A 21,704-nucleotide genomic window follows, 5' to 3' on the forward strand; every position below is an offset into this window, starting at 1 on the left:
CTGGAGGCCCACTGTCTCTGTCCGCACTCAGCCAAAAATCAATCCACCCTCATGCTGATTCTCGCTGCTCTGCCTGAGCCAGTGTGAGACTTGTGTTGACTGTGCAGCATCAAATGAACACTGTAACTGGGGCTGTACAACAAAACGGAGAGACAAAAAGCACTAGCCAAGTGTCAATGGTATGATGTTTATATTTGATGGCAAAAGCGAAGCTGTACAGAGTCAAAGTCCAGCTTGCAACATGGGCTTCATGTACACATTGGTAAACTGAAATTTTACTAAGCGATAAGCAATTTAAAATTTGCTTCTTAGCGCAGATATAGTTTAGCGAGCAACGGGCTAACTAGCCTTTTCTGTTGAATAAATGTTTTGACTATAGTGACCTCTCTAATCCAAGCTGTTGACTGGTGCTGGAGCAGAGGGAGCCAACCTGGGAATGTGTGAAGATTCTCCTCAACAGGAATCTGGAGAGAGAGCAGTTGCCGGAGAGCTGCTAGCCAGTGACAGTTGCTCCAGGAGCCTGGCTTAATGAGTGTGTGATGTCTGGAGTCTTTAGCTCATGTTAAGCCCAGACTATGGCCAGGATCTGACTGATGGAGCTCTAGGCCACAGTACTGTAGAGTTTTGTTTGCACCTCTTAATGAAGCTGGGGGCAAGCGACACTGCCTGGCCCTCAGCCTGCCCTTCCTCTCTCCCCAGGACCAGTGTTGTGCCAGCCAAGACTGCAGTGTAGACCCACTCCATTAGTTCCTGTTTATTTCCCAGGCTTCCAAGCCCTACTCCCTTAGTCATTGTGTACAAGCATTTTTCCCCTCCCCTTTCTTAAACTGTTGTTGGTTATTCATTTTAGTCCAGTTTTCTCACTCACTCTCATACACAAGACGGGAGAAAAAAACTAGATAATTGAATGCTTGTGCCCTGTGGAAAACAGTGTTTTGCCCCTCTTTGCGTTTAATATAAATTACCATTACAGTCTGGGCTGCAAAAAATGGTCTGTGTGTGTGTGTGTGCATGTGTGTCTTTGTGTGTAGAACGAGTTTACTTGGTGTCAGCATGAAAAGAAGGGGCCCCCATCCAGGCAGCCAAAATCCTGCCGAGGAACTTGTCTGGGATCGTGATGTTCCGACAGCTCCACTGTGACAAGATACATAGTTTCCATTCAGCAACAAGCTTCTTATTGGTTACTATAGTTTCACTAATGCCCAATTGAAGGAGATGCCTAATCTCGACAGAATGGGTTAAAAGGTGCCGATGTTCAGAGCCACAAAACCACATGTTGAGAGTCAAGGGACCAAGGCCCCACAAAGCACAGCTCCTCCAGCTTTGATGTGGCCCTATCAGGGGCAGGAGATTGAAGAGAATAGGGGAAGAATACACAGCGACCCCCGCAGCATACAAACCCCTCGAAGGACTCGTTGACAATGACAAGTCCTGAAAAGCGGGTCGGGGACTTGATAAAGGTGGGCCATCTCTTTTTTATGATCACTGTCATTATAATCACCATTTCTCTTATTTACATAATCATCAACACCACCCCAATGATCAGAACTGCCCCCAAATGTGTTTAGTCATTGCAAAATATTATTGCATCACATGATTATCTCACTTAACCCAGCCTGCTACATCGCAAAAAATGTCTGTGCACTTTGCTATATTGCTATTTAGAATAGAAAATAAGAGACGGAGTAGTGAAAAAACAGCATATAATCAGGGAGATACACAGAAGATGATCAGTACTGAGGAGCTGCTAGTGTGTATGGTGAAATGGTAAGTCTCTCACAGCTCAAGTACTTTTCTGGAGTAGCCTGTGGAGGACAACGTGTATGCATTGGGGGTTGCTCTCTGTTTCAATAGACTGTTGCTCAGTGGCTCTGAGGAGTAATTGAAAAGCTAATATTGTTCAGCATATCCCAGGGATTACGCCTTATTGTAGTAACAAGTATGCAATACTGCAATGTTTATTTTTGGTCAGGCTTTGTTGCAGCCACTAATTGGTGCTGAGTGTAAAAATGTGGGGTGCGCATTATCGTGGCTGAGTCATGACAGCAAAAGCAGTTCCAAACTAATCGCTTGCCCTGTGTTATCTTTGGAACGCATTGGATTAAATTCAGACCCATAGCCAAAGACACAACTGATGGGCATCGTTTTACAAATGTCTTGAAAATGAATGTCTGAATATGTTATTATGTGGTTGATTCTGGGCTGATAGGAAAAGCATCTGCTTTTGATGTTTATCACACAGACACAGGGACAGCTGTTTGCGAGCCCATTTATTTATTACACAGACGTTAATGTTACTGTTTAAAAAAATCTCACACTGCATTGCTCTATCACTGAGCATTGCCATATCTCCACTCATTGTGTGGTTTATGGCAGATTTTAAATCAATTAAGTCTGTAATTTGTAACAACTGCTGAGACTGGTTCAGGCCTAAACAATGGCAATGGGATAACTGCCCTTTAGTGAAGCATCAATGGGCTTACAATGTGCTGAATTAGCTGGCATATTAATGACCAGCCGCAATACCCCTCCATTCTCCTCACCCAAATCTGCTTATGCAAATGGCCCATGAATCTAGTTCAAAGGAGTCTCTTTTAAGTGAGGCCTATACCCATCCACACTTGGGGCTGTGAGAGAAAGTGACGTGAGAAAAGTTAGGGACATTTTTTTTTCTTTTTTACTTCTCATAGAACATGATCCAGTTAGCATGCATCTCTGCTGGTTACTAGCATGGTAGGGGTTGCTGAGTCCATAGGATTGGTCCGCACAAGGGGGGGACAGTGAGTGGGTTAATCCAGCCAATTGTGACTGTGTGTTTAAAATGTGGTGTTCAGCAGGAGGGAAAGCAGGGCCCATCCAAGTTCATGCCCCTGTGTGAAAGAGAAGAGAAAGGCTGTGGGGTTTGACGTTGAAGAAATAGAATAATCCCCTTCACATTTGTTAAAGGGCCACTGGTCTTTTGTGTTGGCCAAGACAAATTTAAAAGGCGATGTCATAATGGTTCAATTGGAATGATATCTTTGAACACAATAGATGTGGCTTCTTTCCACGAACAACTTAAAGCCCCATTGTTCCTATTATTGGGTGAGATGTTTGGATACATGCGTATACTCTGAATGAGAATAAGTTGTTGTATTACAACCTGTAATAAAATATTGAGCATGATTACACATGTTGTGGTCTCATGAATGATACAGACACAGTGAGACAGGAAAGGGGGTGGTATCTCTTTATGGTGCCTGCAATTTATTTCCTCATACAATTTGCCAGCAGCCAAAGAGTAGAATTAGTTCACAGAAAAAATGAGAGATTATTAGTTTGAGTGGACATGAAAATGTGAAATGTATTCATATGAAATTTAGTTTTGTAACTTGAGTGAAAAGCAAATTGTTGTGGTTGAAAGCTGCACTAAAATGTTCTTATGAAAAAAAATTTCAATAAACTCATTCTTGTTCTTCAAAAAAAAAAAAAAAACCTTTTTAGATGAAACGTCTTTGAACATGTTTGGTTTTCATGTTTGTTTTCTTTGGAGCTTTCGGTTACTTTGTACCTGAGATTAGTGATGATCTATATGTCGGATTTAGGAGTGGACATTTTTGCTAAAGTTAAAAGGGCCCTTGTTCTCGCATTTCCATTTGGGGTGAAAGTACAAGCCCTACAGTAAGCACTTTAATATCCCAAATAAATAGGACATTTATCACCACTAGCTGCACTCCTGTTGTAACAGCCTTTCTTTACAATTCCTGACATCATGTGTTTGCCTGCATTTCCCAACAACTGTTGCCTGTGTATTTTGCGGCTTAATGCTAAGTTTATCCATGAAGTGCACATTCAACACACTGTTAACTCTCACAGGGAGTTGCCAATTAAACACAAAGCCTTAATTTATAAATCTAACTCTCTTAAGTACACATAATACCCATTTGAGAGGTATTATTTATTATTGTAGGATTTTTCATGTGCTTGCTGGGAACAGTCCAAGTTTTGAGAGGCTGTGTGCCAGCAACAGAAGCAGTGACAAGGCTGACATCCTGATGCTCACTGCTAGAGAGGGAGGTCATTCAAGAAAAAATGAGCAGCAAAAATGCAAACAGCTGTTAAGAAGCAGCTAAAATGTCTATAAAGAAAATTGCAGGTAAAAAAAGAAAGGTCATATTTTGACATTTTAGGTAAAGACATAGGTTCAACATACTTTACCCAATAAATGTGTAAAGCACCTTCTATAAACTGACTTAAAAATAGCATCTATTTATTGATTGGTAATGCCATTAATTATTTTTGTTCATGGTTCTTCTGGAATGTTCAGAAAATACGGTAGCAACTTAAAAAAAAATAAAGTTTTAAAAGTATACATAAAACAATATAAAAAGTAAAAGCAAAACGACTCCCTTCTGACTTATGACCCACACCTCCTCTTCCCCATCCATCTTGGCATTAGGGGTGTTGGATGTGGGCCTCTCAGTGAATTTTCCCTCCTTAAAGAAGCTCATAATGGCTGTGTGAAGTCCCTAGGAGGGAGGGTTCCACTACGTGACAGATTCTTCCTGTCCGTGAAATTCCCCCTGCGATAATTTGTCTTTGTGCTGATGGGTCCGTAGCTCCACGCGACATGGGTTATGGCAGCGAGGGCGGGACCGTCCTCATCACCTGCCATCTCCGTGGCCCTCTTGACACCCCACACACATAACCCCCCACCCACACTCACACACTCTCCATTCTTCTGTCCTCTCTATCCCACACCCCCCACTTTCATCTCTCCAGCAGGAGCTGTCTGCTAACTGGCAGAGCAACCAAATAATGGAGCTTGTCACAGGCCTTGTTCTTTGTGTTTTTCAGGACTCAAGAAAAATGCAAACACTCTATTGTAGTCATTAGTTTTCCCATCCTTTCTGCCTCGGGTTGTGGATGGGGGATTTGACCTGGTTCAAAAGGGACTCAGAGAGGAATTTGGCTTTCTAGAGAAAGTGAATTCTTGATGTCGCATGCTTGGTGTGTGTGCGTTATGTATTGTGAGTGTACATGCTTGTGTATGTCCCTACATTAATATGCTCTTTAGTGCATTTTTCTATATTTGGTATACACTGCACGTTTGCTGATCAATCATTTGTTTTGATAGAAAATCTCACCATGCCTTGATTTAGCTGGACAGACTCCTGTGACATGGAACAATAGAAACAACGTTTTCAGGGAAGCAGAAGGCCAACAGAGGCATAGTTGAGGTGAAGATGTTTGAACCTTGCTGAATGATTTCTGGAAGAACTAAGGAGGTGCTTAGAGGTAGAAAATGTATCATCTATAAAGTTAAAACAACAACAACACTGCTAAAAATGTATTTTATGACTAAACTTTGCTTTTGAGCACTGGCATTTCAGTGTGTAAAAGCAACTAATACAAGAAGCTGGAAATAGCACTAGCAGCTGTGTGTACCTGTACATACTGAATAAATGGTATTTGCTGACAAGCACAGTTGGATTTTAATCTCTTTGTCAAAATCCATTATCCTATTTTGTGCATTTAGTATTTGATGTAATACAGAAGCCTTGAAAGGCCGAACAGGTCTAAACAGGAATCAGAGACAGTGCTTGCTATTCTCTGCCAGTGCTGTTATCATATTGTGTGAATGCATGTAAAAACAAATCAGTTGGGTCCGATTAAGAAGCTCATCAATAGGCAAGGATGGACAAATAGGAAGACCGTGCTTGCTGCCTTTGTACTCGCTTTAGATTCAGCTGTTATCTGGAATGTACCAGCTGTCCACTGTACACAAAAAACTGCTGCCTTTCCCAAACCTGATCCTGGCATCACACTGAGTGGAAACGAAGCACAGGCCCCAGGTCCCTGGGGTACAGCTGAAGGCCCCTGGGAAGAAACTGATGGACAGGAGTGGAGGAGTATAGCAACAGGCTGGCACTCACACTGAGCCCTGTATGCATCTGAAAAGAACTTAGGTACATTTTAGTGTATGCAGGTGCAGTCTATGTGTGTGTCTTTGTTTATGCATGTGTGTGTGTGTGTGTGTGTGTATGTGCATTCTTGCAATAGGCTGTAAATGTGTGTCAAATTTCTGAGTGGGGCTTCCAGACATTCGAGGAAGTACTTTAAGAAGCATGTGTAAATATAGCCATGAAAAAAACAGTGTCATATTTACACACATGTACACACATTCAGGCTGCTCACCAATCAGGCTGTTAGTCCAATGCAAGAGGTCTTATAACCTCAGCATAATAGATAATGGCATGCCCTTTGAAGTTAAGCTTATTTAAATATGGAATAAGGAATTGCCCTTTGACATACAAGCTACCCATTCAGGAACAAAGTCTTTAACACATACCTGAACGGCCACGTAGGATTAATGTGTGTCAATACCGGCTCTGGTGGCACACCCATAGCTGTCTGAGCTCTAATTCTCAGCATGTTTAAACTCATATAATATGAAAGGGCATTTGTGTATGTAGGTGTTGATGTGTTGTCTTTGTTTGTCATTTGCTGATCATTTTCAGAGAAACCCAGCCACTCTGGCTCATGGCTCCATATGTATTTTTTCACAGTTCATTTAATGTTGTTATCTTGCATTATCCATGGTATTTCTCCTCGTCTACAGCTAGTGCTCGGCACAGCCCTCAGGTTATAGGCCCCCATCTCACCCATCTTACTAAATGACTTAACCAAACTAATGAATTACCCAATTAATCAGAGCAGGACCCTCTCTCTGCCCTTAAGTGCTCATTTATAGAAGAAGACCGCCCCTTTGACCTATGTCCCTCTAGGGCTGTTTCAACCAGCTTCACTGCGTAACATTAAATAAATATAATTTCAAGGCCATATTAATTTCTCACTTACCCATCCATAAGTAATTAGTCACAGTTACTGTATGCATCCCAGGTTGTCAATACATGCATGTCTCAGCTGCACAGATGTGTGTATGCATGCTTGCACAAAGTAGGCCTATGTTTGTTAGCCTCTGTGTGCTTTTAATCCATTTAAACCAAGTCCAATTCAGCCACTTCCTTTCACCGCCAACCTTATCTGTAGCTGCTGGGGACAAAAATCATTTGCGGTAGAGTAAAATGACTGAAAATAATGGGGAAATATCAAGTGCATCTTTTTGCTCCCCCATTTATTCCACCCATTCTGAGTGAGCTTTATCGGGCTGAACACATCGCAACATGCCCCCTCCGTTTTTTATTTTACTTAGATTTTATTTTGCCCACTCAAACTTTTCATTTTCTGACAGATTGAGGCACCCTATTTAACAGTTTTATTCATCTGTGCCTGCAGGCAGGGACTGACGTTACAGTCAATAAAAATGGGAGAGCTTTGCAGGCACCTCTTCTTCCCCTTCCCTTTGTGTGCAAAGTGGCAGCCGTGAATTTAATCGAGGGAGAATGTTGTGATTACTTAATGGTTTCCCAGGCAGCCATGGACTGGAGAATTAAATTCCGCATCTGCTTTCCAAGGCGTTAATCTCCTCTCCTCACATTCCGCCTGTTATGATGTGCACACAAGAGATAATGTTTAAACCGACTAAGGCAGGGTAAACCAGCGCAGGCTGTTATTGGCTTTATAATTACATAATTAACTTTTTGTTTCTAATCGTTACGGAGGTAATGGCTCCGCTGAAATGGGGGGCATCTGCCGAGCAGAAAAACCAAATCAAAAATCAATAATCCATAGAATGCCATTACAGTAAGTGCTTAGTCTTGAATCATGAGAGAGAGAGACAGAAAGATGGTGGAAGAAAGGAGGGCAGGTTTGTCTCCCTTTTCCTTTCCTTCTTTTCCTGTGCAGTAAATGAATCTCATTTGAAGACAAGAGTGTTATCTGTGGGAGAGAAGGCCCAGCAGCTGTGGGGAGCACCAGGGTATCAGGCTCTGCCAGGTGTATGGCAGGAGAGAGAGAGGGCCAAGAGCCACCGTAAATTACACCTGGCCTCCCAGCACCGCTATTGTAGGGCGATTGACCCGCTCCAAATGAATTCCATTTTCTGCAGGTCCCTCCTTATTTCTAATTTACATTGTGATCATATATGTCTGAAAAATGATATCATAAAAAAGATGAATGTACTAATTACCTCTCCTCTTATCTCTCCCTCGCTCAGTGCTCACCCCTTTGGACTTACTCCTCGCAGCATGTAAGTATGTCACTTATTTCATTGTGACAGGCGTAATGTATTCACAAAAGTGCACCATAAATACAGGCGTTCAGGTTGGCCACCTTGCACTCACATCGGGGGCCTCACAATGCCATGCCTGCTCAAATGAATGGCGAATTGACAAACATTTCTAGAGCCAAATTACCTCTGGTGTCACTGTGAAATTAGGTTCTTGACCCGGCCTCTGATGCATGCTTATATTTCTACATATTTTCATGCATGGCATCTAGCCATTGCGGTGTGAGACGAGGCTTCCTATGAGAAAGGGGTTAGGGGTATTTTAATACACCTGTGAAATGAGACTCTACTCGTCATGAATATGCTAAAGTAGAGCTGTCACAGCAGTCAGAGTGATATCCCCTCACCTCTACCAGATGAGCTGAGGGCGGGATAACTGACTCCTACTCTGAGGAATAGGGGAACCAAGCTTATGCTGCCTGCCAGTGTCATTTTAACAAATAGGCTTATTAACAGTTCAGAGGCCAAGGACAACAGCAAGGTTATGCAACTGTATAGGCATAAATGGGGAATATGAGAGAATTATTGAGTTTTCTTGTAGGTGTGTACCTGTTTCATTACTTGTCTGAATGTCTTCTATGTCCGGTGTCAGAAATTACTTAAGTTTTTTTTTTAAATTTCTCCTCACCTTGGGATGAACTTGTACTCCCCCTGACAACATCTGTTTGCTTAAGATTTTACCTTAAAAATGACTTTGACTCTGTGTGTCTGGCATTTCTTCTCTGCATCTGCTAGACTGTTCAACAACACGTGCTCCATCATTTGACTGTATTCCATGACACTTTGGCACTTGACCTCATGACCTCATGACCTCATTCCCAGACTGCTATAACCGTCTATCAGAACTCAGCATGGCCAGCAATATAATGGGTATTTACTGTTACTAACTTATATTAAGGGCAAACTTCCCAAAAATCAAAGTTAGCAGGGTCACATTTAAAGGCAGCATCCATTTCCTAAAGTTGTATACTTCAAGTTTTTTTTTTATTTATTCATTTTTTTAAATATTGTTTTCTATATACCCTTTTAACTGTATTATACTTTGCACTTGGAATGAGCTATGTCTTTTACCCCAAGGTTTAACAATGTCTCAGATAAGTAATTTTATTCACTATTATCAGTATTTCCAAAATACTCTGTCGCTCATGTGTTTCTGGTTAATATTGTTTATAAACTAAACATATCATTTAATATTAACACAGAGACTCTAAAAAAAGTTATTTTTGGGGGAGGTATTTCACGTTTGAAACTTTTGAAGGAGAATATATTCTGGTTTGACAAAACAAGGCTTTCCTTAGAAACACCTCATTTTGTGGGTAGCCATTACCCTTTGGTGTCACATTTGGCATTTGTTTTAAGTTGAGTCTTTCTAAGGCACAAAAGCACTATCTCTAGCTGTAAAAGCCTGTGTGAAACGTTTTGCTTAACCTGCTGACACAAAGGAACCACTTAAGCCGTTTTCCCCTTGATCGTCTACGAACCCAATGACTCACTTTCCATTTGAAATCAATAATAGGGAATGCCGGTGACTGAAAGTAACCACAGCAAAAGGACACATATTCTGAAGGATATTAAAACCATAAGGCAACCAAACGCATTCTTCATTTGACACGTGCACATTTCTGAACAATTTTATGTTTATTTTATTATACCTCAAATAGTGTATGTTCACTGTTGTATCAGCTTTATATATATGTATAAGTAATTCTTGCATTTGCCATATTTGTCTTATTAACCCATTTAATTCAAGGGAAAGTTTTGTGACCTGGTGAAAAAACACCAGAAGCAGGTGGTGAAAAAAGAACGTATCCAGTGAGCAAAGCTATCCTGGAGGGGCTTAGGGTTAGTGGTATGTACACCCTTAGGACTTGGTTCGGATGTCTGGAGGGCATAAGGCCACCTGGCCAAAGAAGGGAGCGGCAGTGATTAATGCACCTTGTTTAGGGTGCCGTCATCAGAATGAGACAGACGAAGGCTCAGAATGATGGATGAGGGCCGGAGCAAGGGCTGATAAGACATGGCCCATGAATCTGTTCTACATCATCGGCTCCTTTGATCACTGACAGAAGTTCAGAGATGGGTCTGTGCATCTGTCCAAACAAACAAAAGCCTCTTCCCTCCCAGATGCCTCCCTCGCTCGGCATTACCGCAACTATCCCCCCCACCCCCCGAAACCTCAATACCCTGCCTCTCAGGTTAGCTCTCACTTGTAAACAAACGGCAGAGACAAAAATGGAATGACAGAGAGGGTGTGCATCTTTGAGCAAGACTGAGTCAAGAAAGAGAAGAAAGAGAGTGAAACATGGATCAGAATAGATAGCGAGACAGAAAGAGAGAGAGCAAAGTATCCATAAAGGGGCTTGGAGCCTGTGAACCATGGCAGCATGGTTTAAAGCCCCCCAAAAGGAACCCTTCTCTGCAATGACAGATTCGGCAGATAAGAGATGATCCATGAAAGCCGATCGGTGTGCTGACAGCAGGAGAGAGGCCTTGGCCCCGGCCGGCAGGGTGCATTACTGTGGGCAAACGCAGCTGTCAGGGCCAAACGGGCCCTTAACTTTCTGCCATGCCATCACACTGACGTCACAGAGCAAGGGTCTGTTTACCCCCTACTGCACTCTCTTCAGCCACTGAACACTGCATTCCAGCATTGAAATATTCCCAGGCAAGTCCATTGCACAACTTCATTTCTGAGTGTATATCAGCTGGCAGGTGATGAAATTAACCTATCTCAGCAATTCTCTGACATATTAACAGTGTGTAAAGGAATGCAAGTGCATAGTGAGTGAAGGATTTTTGACAGGTAAAGCATAAAAGATTAGTCTTGGATTTATTCCTGAGAATCATACTGAGCCATAGTTATGAGGCCTCTTTTACTCTTCTAACACTGTTAGACTAAAGAGCTTTAACACTATTCTCAAGATAGACAGACAGAAATATGGACAGCATGGAGAATGAGATCCACTGTGTAAAACAGAAGACTTTCATGTACTTTCCCTGCTGAACATGTGGCCGCTTGGTGCTTATTCCACCAGCTTCCAAAGAAAATTACCCCATTTACCAAGGGGGCTGAGAAAAAGGAGTGCAGAGGATTCCCTGAAGGAAATGAAAGGCAGTAATAAGCTATTTAATTTATACTTGAAATTATTTTATGCTCAATAGATACACTCTGGGTCCTTATTGCTATTTAAATGATTATTCTCGCCAAATTATTTTAATCCATTTTCAGAGGAAAATTTCTACATCCTCATTTAAACAGCTAAATGGGGGCATCTTTTAACTTCATGCAGTCGACATAGTAAATTAGAGAACTAAAAGGCCTCCTTTTATTTTGGCATTCATTTCAAAGTAGTAGCTCTGTAAAGGATATCCTCACATACTAATGCCGCATTATTTTACATATAAATGCTGATTAAAGTGCACAGTCTTATGGATCCTTGGCTTACCATTAAAATGTTTGTTTGAGTGTGTTCTCTTATAGGGAGTATTTGAAACAACCTTGAAGTAAACAACACTGTTAAGCAACTTTGGATACATCTCTTTTTATTAAATTTTTAATTCAACACAATCTAATCTGAGCAACAGTAAAGACAGTTGGGCATTATCCACATTACATACTGCAAGGCAAGCTTTTAGGGGTGTCACCTAAAAGACTATTCTCCTATGTAGCTATTCAAAGCTATGTATCTGTATAAGATAAGAGCTCGGGAAATGTACTTCATAGCTTTGACCTTGGTCTGAGAGCTGATCGAGTCGGTATTTTTTTCTCTTTTTGATCTTGTATCTCTCAGAGTCCTGCTTCTCTTCTGGCCACGTCTAAATCTGGTGTCTTTTTCATCTGTTCCTCTCTCTCCCTTTTCTTCTTTTCATTCTCTTGCTCACCTTTCTACTCACATTAAAAGCTGAGGTGAATACATGAAAAGATTGGTGACCTTTTAATGAAAATGTCAGTATTCCTGTAGTGGGGGTAGGGGCAAGCACTATGTTACAGAGACCAAGTACAGTCTCCATGACACTTGAGCTTTCAAAAACTCAGCTACATGTTCCATGACACATCCTAAATGTCTCGTTTTCTTTGGCTCATTGGTTCAAAGTATTTTTTTCTCTGACATAAGGATAAAACCATCTTTGGCTATTTGCACTTTGATTTTCAGTAGAAATACTGATATGCAGAATCAGTCTATTCCCTATTAGCACCTATTAGCTTACGTTAAAACGGAGAGCCCCATTAAAAAAGTGTGGAGAAATTGTATATGTTCCTAATTTAAACCACATGATTTGGATAAAAGTCAGCTGTAAAGAAGAGACTGCATAAACAATTCCTTGGTGATTTCCACAGCAGTATTTCAGCCGCAACTGGGCTTGACAGATGTACACCTGAGAAAAAGTCACTAGGGCTAATGCTACTTTGATGTCTTCCTTTCTAACACTCAAAACGTTGTCTCTTTTTTTTCTTACCTCTGTGTGTCGGATTATGAGTCCACCTTATGAAACTGACATGTAGATCTTTGTGAGTGGCTCACAGTAGCAGGAGCCACAAAGAGCAGTCGTGATCATTTGTCGATTGTACCTCTGCCTTTTGTCACGTTTTGTCTTCCATCTCTATTTTTAGTGTGGCGAAAAGACGTCAAGGCGAAGGTGTACTTTAAGTAAGTGACAGCCTGACGCCCAGCTTTATTTGATGCTTGCCAGATCAAAGCCTCACTGCAGGGCACGCTAATTTGAAGTCCACCGCAGTGATGATCGCTGTGCATGATTACCCCACAATGGCACTCCTATTAATCACATCACTCTGATTATTCTAATTTGATTTGACTTAGTGATGCCTCTCCTCAGTTTTACCTCTCTCTCTCTCTCTTTCTCTCTCTCGCTCGCTCGCTCTCTCTCATCACCGTCATCACAACGTCTCCCAATAAAACTGTCAAGTGGGGCGACTGCTCTCCGCAGTAAGTGGATGACATTTAAAAGGCTACAACATGACTGACAGTGTACTCACAGAGGGAGGGAGTGAGAGTGCAGAGGGGGGAGGAAGACAAGAACAGGGAGAGACAGGAAAGATGAGGGAAGGAGGGGATGCCCATGTTAATACTTACAAATGACTAATGTCTCCCTCAGCAGGTGCCACGGCCAGACAAACTGGATAAATATTGAGATTCCTCCAAGCGCAGCAGCACACAAAATGAAACCCAACTGTTTCTAATACACCTCTTGAAGTGACTGGCCCCGTTGGGTAGCTTAGTTCTGTCTTTCCATATCACTATCCACGGCTAATTGTTCTGTGTGTTTGGTAAATGTTTTCACTACACGTAATATTGTATTGTGTGGATAAATATTGTCTGGCTTTTGCTGTCAGTATTTATTAATATATACAGTAGAAACATGAACAGTTCCTACTGTATATGGACTATGGTGTTTTTTCCCTACTGCAATAAAGTGTTTTACAAATATAGTTGTGGTAATGCCATACTTACATGGCATTAAAAAAACTTCAAATGCAAACATGTGTACAGTTTAAAAAAATAGGCCAACTCCTGTTGTTGAAAACTCAATTTGAAAGCAATACATCGCCAAGTTGTCACTTTCAGAGGTAACAAAAATAGCTTTACTTTTGATTGACAGCTGGCAGCATATTAGCAGTACTTTCATTGTTTGACTGTTTTTGATATGATGAAAATTTAAATTACAACATCTTGTCCTGTCCTTCCTAGACTAATGTAATCAAACAAGCTGCAAGTGAAGATTTTGAATCCAGGGCACTTGGGAACCTAATACTGTTATTACTTGTTTTGTTTTTTTATGTCAGTCCTTCAGTATGTAAAATGCCATGAGACTTTTGTCAAATGTACGGGGATGGTCTTGTGTCTGTTGCAGGACTGTGATAACAAAGAAAATGGAATAGAAAATAACTGAAGGTGGGAGAAATTTTCCTCTAACACGTGCTTAGTGTAAAGCGTATATTTTAACACAAACTATGCTCTTTTCCTAAACCTAACCCAGTAGTTTTATTTGCTAAAGCAGGGATTATACACAGACAGCTGGAGACACCATGAACAAGTAGATATTCCTGTTAGGCTTCTTTGAAGTCTGTGTGAAGATCACTTAACAGGCACATGCGTAGTTTATGTCCACATAAGCAAAAAAAAGTTTCAGGCTCATATGTAGACATCCACATGGTACCTTACACTCACCATTTGATAGGGAAATGTTTGTTATTTGGAAACTTGCAGACTTGTGGATGGGGAAATGCCCCCAACAACTGAAAAGGAAAAGTCCAAAAAAAATCTAAAAATCTAGTTTGTGTCTGTGTGGAATGTTAGGTTTTTATACTTTCTCATCTGACAATATTATTTTTTCTAGTGCTCGCCTTCATTTAAAGAAAAAAATCTTAAAAAGGTGCCAACTGTACTAAATTAAATTTCTCATAACATAATAATGTGGTTTATGTTCATATTGTTATATGTTACTAAAAATTCTAATCAGATATAAAGATGCGTTCTCAGTAACATTCGAATGGATCCTTGTGAAAGTACAAAATTCCCAAAAATCTTTTTAACTTTTACTTCCTCAACATCCCAACATACAGCTCAAATCAAGAGCTCCACCCTGACTCCATGGGTCTATGGGTCTAGCCTGTGACAGTTTTTGTGCGTCATATGCTCTATGTCCTGGTCCAAAGCCCAGACAACACCAAATCACATCCTCTTTCCAGACAATAGACCTGGCCTGCCATGATGTACCAACACAGCAGGCATCCACCACTCTGTAGCGGACAGGAAGCTGCTCCAGCTGACCCACTGCCTCCTCACATATACAGTCACAGGAAGTTCCCTCAGCCAGCCAGCGTTCACATGTTGCTGCTGACACATACTGTTCCAACAGAGGCGCACATCAATCAGGCAGGAAATAATTTGTACTATTCTCAGAACATAAGGGTGTATTTTAATGTGTACCCAGTTTATCCTGTACAGCATTCAAATGGACAGCAAGTTTTAACAATGATATAATTACAAATAAAGGAAATATACTGACATACACAGAACAAACATCACTGAGTTTTTTGTCTAAAATTATCAGCAGTTTCCTTTACAGATAAAAAAAAAAATCAGTATCACCATGTCTGTGATGATTCCTAATGTCAACTGTAATGATAAAAGCCTGCCAAAGTCTGTTTCACTTCCTCTTGTGTTGTTGTAGGACATTGTAAGCACAGGCATTGTCAATAGAGTCTTAGACATTTACACAGTGACTTGATAAAAGCCATTTGCTTCAGTAAAACATACATTCGCATTCTTTGTGTTGGTTTAGGAATGAAACATTCTTTAAATTATCCCTGGCTTTCCATGTTGTTGGAAGTTCTAAAAGATTAGATACGGGATAGTTTTCTTTGTCTTTATTCGCTTTTGTTTCTGTGGATGATGGTGATCCACAAAGCGGGAATATAAAAGCTGCTGTTTATATTTAATATTACATTTTTATTTCTATTATAGACTAGTAAAGACAAGTACATTTACATAAACAAGGAAAAAAAGCATGCAGACATGCACAAATATACTAGATCCCTGCTGTCTTTAATATATTCTTAAGGGTGTAAAATTCACACTTACTGAACCAAAACTCAAAGACAGAGTGGCCCATTTGGCATACAGATGGCACTTCTGGTAAAACATAGTGTAACCGGGGGTATAAACCATGGCACTGTGTGGCCTAGCAGCTAGGGGCAACACATTTTCTGGACAAAGGGCTAAGATGTTTTTGGCTCAGTGGTGGGTTGCGGCCGAACCGTGGGCCATAAAGCTGTAGCCATATGTTGTGCAACTCTTATAGAAGCTGTGTGTCTTTGTGCATGGAGCTGGAGGGTCACACGTCTTTGTGTGCTATGTGTTATGCTGTGACACTGCCATTATGGATGAGTGCTGACAGCCGGTGGAATGGCCACAGACAGAGGGCTTGTACTTGTTGTGTTAACACTGGCGGGACACAATAATCTGCTACTTGTAAAGCAGGTATCGTCTTGACAAAACCATTATTGTCTCCACATGGTAATGAGGGCTAGGGAGGGACTGGGAAATAGATTTAGAGGAGACTGGTTCTGGGCCTTGGCCTGCCTGAAATAGTGGTGTGCTTGGGGTGGGGTGGGGGGAAAGGGAGGCAGGGGAGTGGGACATTAGGTTTGTTCTTTTGCATCACTGAGCACTGGAGAGTTGTCTTAAATTGGCACAATACAAATTAGCTGGGCTAAAGAATGGAAGCCACAGAAGAGGGGGAAAACAGATGACAAGCCTGAAGATTTAAGTCAAACATACAATAGCATGCTGTAATGCCCCCCTCTTTCTGCCCACATCTTCCTCTCTGAGCACAGGATCAGGGTGGAATGAAAAGAAGGGGAAAAAAGAAAACAGGGAGTGTTGTTGGTGTCTTCTAATGATGCAACCAAAGATGCAAGTCAATAGAGCAATTCATTAACAAATCAAAGTCCCAAGGGCCCGCCTGGCAGCATGGCTGTGTTCGTGAAAACCCTTCTTCAGAATGGAGACCCATATGCTGGGGTCAGGGTGACACCCCTCTCCACACTGTTTACCATTCAGCATACACACACTGTCGTCGGGGTCATCACTAACACATCCACTGCACACACAACAGAATTTCCATATGGTCCATGAAAATAGATACGCCGTTGGACCTCTTTTACTTCCCACGCTCCGGCCTTTAGTGCCTTTGGCTGCTGTGTGGTTTGTCCGTGTCCACACGCTTTAGGTGGGTTAGAGAGACAGGTTTGAGGTCAGAAGGAGTTCTGCTGTTGATGAGTTTAGACATCCAGGCTAGTCAAGAGCTTAAAGTACAGTGCTCATCATTCTAATCCAACCAAAAATGTTCCTTTCCATTACTTTTACTCTTTACCCTTCCTACTGTGGGCTGTTATGGCCCTCCCTGTTTGTCTCCCGTTCTTTATCACTCCCAGCCCCCTGCCTGTAGTGCACCTTTCAGAGGACTTTCAGAACTCTTGCAGCAGTGGCGTTGATGTTGTTTCATAAGAACGTGAGGGCAGTACTGATGGCCGCCTGTGAGTGTGAAGCCCATTGAGACACTGGTGACCCGCTGAAGAGGATTCCAGCCTGAGGGCACTTCACATGACTCTTTCAAATCCACACAAATAAAGCTCTTTATGGCCTGAAAGTGGCCCCACAGAATGGGTGCTACAGAGCCCCCTGAAAAGCCCAACACGATTGTCATGGATATTACAAGAAGCGAGCAACAACGGACTGAGGAGACAAGTGTTGATCAGGAACAAAACTCGAGCAGACTTTTCCGTGAGGCGGGCCAGGGAATGTTGACAGGCCGGTGAATGGTCTGTTTAACCCTTTGAAAGTGAATGGGGGCTCCCTGAAACAAATGCATTCTGATAGACTTTGTACGCACTGGGACACAAAAAGTACACTAAGCCCCTGCAAGGGAACCAGGCAGAAGGCAAGAGACGAAAATAAGATTGGAAAGGTGGGAATGTGTTTGCGCCAGATTCCATCAGCCCGGCTCTTCTATTTTCTGGCTTCAACGCTTCTCTTTTGAGCTCAACAGAGAGATGATTTAAGCCTTGACTGGGCTCTAGCATCCATTCTGACTGAGCCCATTTAGAGTTTTAGACAGACTGTTTGTTCACAAGAGTATGCTGTGGTTTGATGGAGAATGTCATGCCTGAAGTGAATGATATTCCACTGGCACTGGCAGTCATTCATTCAGTCACCTAAAAACTTTATTTCTCTAACACCACTTGGGGCAAGCCAAGCTTAGAATGCATTCTTATCAGATTTAGTTTCATTTATCCATATAGGTGTTACACCTACACCTGCCAAAAGGCATATCTTGCCATCAGGAAATGACATGGCTGAAGAAGTTGTAGTATTTAAAAAAAGAAGGTAATAATAATGTAATTTTAAAATGGTAATTGCAAAACCGAAAATGCTTTACTTTGTAATTAAACTTTGCTCTAAAACAGATATTAGTCCTGCTGATTTAAAATTGGGGCATGTGACAGTTATGTGCCTGTTAATTGCAAAACTGCTCAGCATTGCTAATTGTTCCACGGGTGAATGAAATAAGGCTCTGGCAGGGGTACTCTATCAATTGAATGGGGTGAATGCAGGCCACTCTAGCACTCTGCTATGTCACCTGTGGGCAGCCACACATATATGTTAGGCGGTCAGTAATTTATTTAACTATGTAGTAATATATATTTGTTATAACTGATGAACATTAAAACTGAGGACAGTGGAAGTAATGAGCTGGCTGTATTTTATAAGAATTTTTATTTAACATACATGTAACTCATTTCTGCATTACATTCCACCTGACAAGAGTTCAGGATTCACTCCGGTATGCATATAAATGTGCCACTTATAAGTTGCCGCATGTTCAAATGTGCCTACATATCCAAACTCAACATGAGTTTTCTCCAGCAAACTGCTACAACTGTCAGCCTCCTAACTCTCACACAGCCTTCTCAGAGAGCAAAAAACTTCTCCAGCAGAGCTCCTGCATGCTGACGGTAATCCAGAACTTTGGAAACTGCAAGGGGGAAGAGAAATGTGCTTAGTTCAGCTCCTTCTTGTCACAGGGTGTAGCTTGAGTGGGAGCAGACATGGCTGCCATTGTGGGAGCATTCTGTGTTGCTGTGTTTGTGTCAGGAAGGCTTTCAGCAGCGAGCCTTGTGACAGTGAGGACGTGTGAGGTGCATTGAGATGTCCTCGTTCTAGGAATACTGCCACTGCCACCATGAGACCAGCCAATTATGCCTCAAGCATGCAAATGTCTTGCAGAGAGAGAGAGAGAGAAACAGAGAAAAAGAGAGCACGCTAAGACAAAGACACAATAGGGTCTGTGAAGGTTCTGTGTGTGCCCTAGTCAGTCTGAGACTGTTGTTTAATTGCCATGTTTACCCAGTGACTACATCCCATGTCATTAGCACACAGTGTAGTGTCATTTGTGTTGTCACACCACTCTATAGCACCATGGGGTCATTAATGCTCGACTGGCATGAGCGAGGAAAATTGACATATTTTATGTGGGAAATCCTGGTATACTCCATGGAGTTGTTTTCTCTACTCTTTCAAACAGCCGTGGGGCCAATTAATTTTTGACCAGTCCATTTCCCAGGGACTGCTGTTGCTTTTAATGGTCTGGTTAGCTAGCTCTCACATGTCACTGTGTATCTGATGAGACAGATAACTGTAGTCTCTCATAAGAGGGTTACAATAAATGCAAAAAAATCTAAAATAAGTCTGAAGGTGCACCCATGCCATACCCATGCCTGTAAACTTCAAAAAATAACATCAAAATTTACAAGTTAAGAAAAATTGCTTTGCATAAATATAAGTCTGTGAATTATTTTCTAATTTGTGTTTACTATGGTGCATTATCCTCCTTTGACTCTCAAACACAGAGATGGGAGGAGGGAGAGAATAAACAGAAAACACAGAGTGGGTGGCAAAAAAAATCTCCTGAATCCCTGACTGCCTGGTCAACACAGGTGGCAGATTCACAGGAAACAGATTTAATTATGCTCCGGGTAACAATGCTTTGTCCTTACAGCGGCTGACATCCCTGTTGACAAAGGCCGCCGCTGCATTCTAATCAGGAAACAAAATGCCGTGGAGCGCCCCAAAGCTCTGTTGGCGAATCATTAGGCAACCACCTCCCAGGATCCAGGGAAAGCAATAGAAAGTACAGCCCTGACATGCAGTACAATGCCATAAGGCAGACAGAGCTTGCTTTCCACCCAGGAGACTAAGGTCCACCAAGGGGAGAGGAGAGGAGATAATATGAGCAACTGACAGACAGACAGACAGACAGCCGCGTTGCCCTGCCTGGCCATCCCACCACGGCTGAGCTTAACAAGGAGGCTGACAGGCTACAGCTGGGTCCTGCCTAACGAAGGCGGGGACATTAGCGGGGCTCTACGTCTGTCTCATTAAAAGACGTCAGCCCACCTTGATTTCCACACACGCTGCCCACTGGTGTGACAGCTCGGCATGCCACCAGCCAGTGAGGGAGCAGCGTAGGGACACTGCACGGTAGGTGACGGGTGGAGCTGTTGACATTACAGCATGGGGAGGGATGGGGGTCAAATGTAAGGGTGACCTCTGTCTCAGGGACAGTGATGACCTCGTTAGGGGTCCTTGACAAAAGCAGGACTGGCTGGGTGTCACCACTGTCATGGTATACACATGGTGGCTGACATCACAGTCTCTCATAGCTGCAGCTCCCACCACCTCTCAAGTAGTGCTGACACAGGGACATTCACTAATGAGCATCAAAGGGCCTGTCCTTCAACTAGTAATGAGGACAGGTGACGACAATATCACATAATAACAGTGACTGGAACATGAGTCCGGACAGCAGAGGCCAGAGCAGTATGAAAAAGATAAAAATAACATTTTAAAGAGCTGTCTCTTTTAAAATGTCCACTGTTTCCCCCTTACTGCAAACAGAATGATACAGATGAATGAGAAGCGGTTTCATATTACAACATGCCCCACTCCCAAATGAGGATTTTCTCTAGTGTGAAACAAAATTCATAATGCTGGTAAAGATATACCACATAGAGTGCAAGTAAAGGTTTATAATTATGCAAAAAGGTCCCAGTACAGCAGTATTATGGCCCCCTGGTATAAACCCAGCACTATATATTCAGTTCCAGCAGCCTTCTCTGCAAGTCTCCAGAGCTCAGTTTAAGAGCAGGATGAATAGACTGATGAAGTGCAGGTCACAAGTCTGTTTGATCCAGTGATAACGAGGGGGCTGAAGAAATAATCTATCAGCAATAATCCCTGACTCAGGAGACACCGCTACAACACACACACACACATACACACAGATACATGCATGCAGATGACAGATGCACATATCCGACACACACTGATCACCATATTCAGCAGGCCTTCATTATCACTATAATGTGAAGCAGGGGAGCCTGCAACCAAAATGACCAATTATCCAGCATCAAGTATATCGCTGTTCTTTCACTGCTTGGGATTTATTACCATAAGATACCACATCAGTGTAAATGGCTGAAAACTGAACACAGTGCAGGAGACAGATAATGCTGTTTATTGTTTAGAAAGGTACAGGGAGAAAACACTGTACCGTTGGGACCTTGCTGAGCCTCTGTTGAAAAGGGAGCACATAAAACACACAGGAGAGTTTATCAAGGAAAAGATGCCATACTCTATACGCATATATCATTTATAATGTGTACCATAACATTCCCCTCTTTTCTTTAGTCACAGTGAAGGGTGCGATCCCATTTCCTGCTTGAGCCCATGTTAAGATAATCATGTATCCATTTACATTTCCCATAAAGGAATATGGAGATGAGGTGGAATGTCAGCAGGGGGTTCCTGACACACATACACACACATTTATAGCCAGGTACAGACGCACGTGCACACAGACACAGTCACAAATGTATTTGCCTTGCTATGCTGTCACAATCAGGACATTCTGAACTATCACAGATGTAGATTAGAAGCTGTCAGTGTTT

Source organism: Pelmatolapia mariae, linkage group LG1, assembly GCF_036321145.2.
Source record: "Pelmatolapia mariae isolate MD_Pm_ZW linkage group LG1, Pm_UMD_F_2, whole genome shotgun sequence".
NCBI lineage: Eukaryota > Metazoa > Chordata > Actinopteri > Cichliformes > Cichlidae > Pelmatolapia > Pelmatolapia mariae.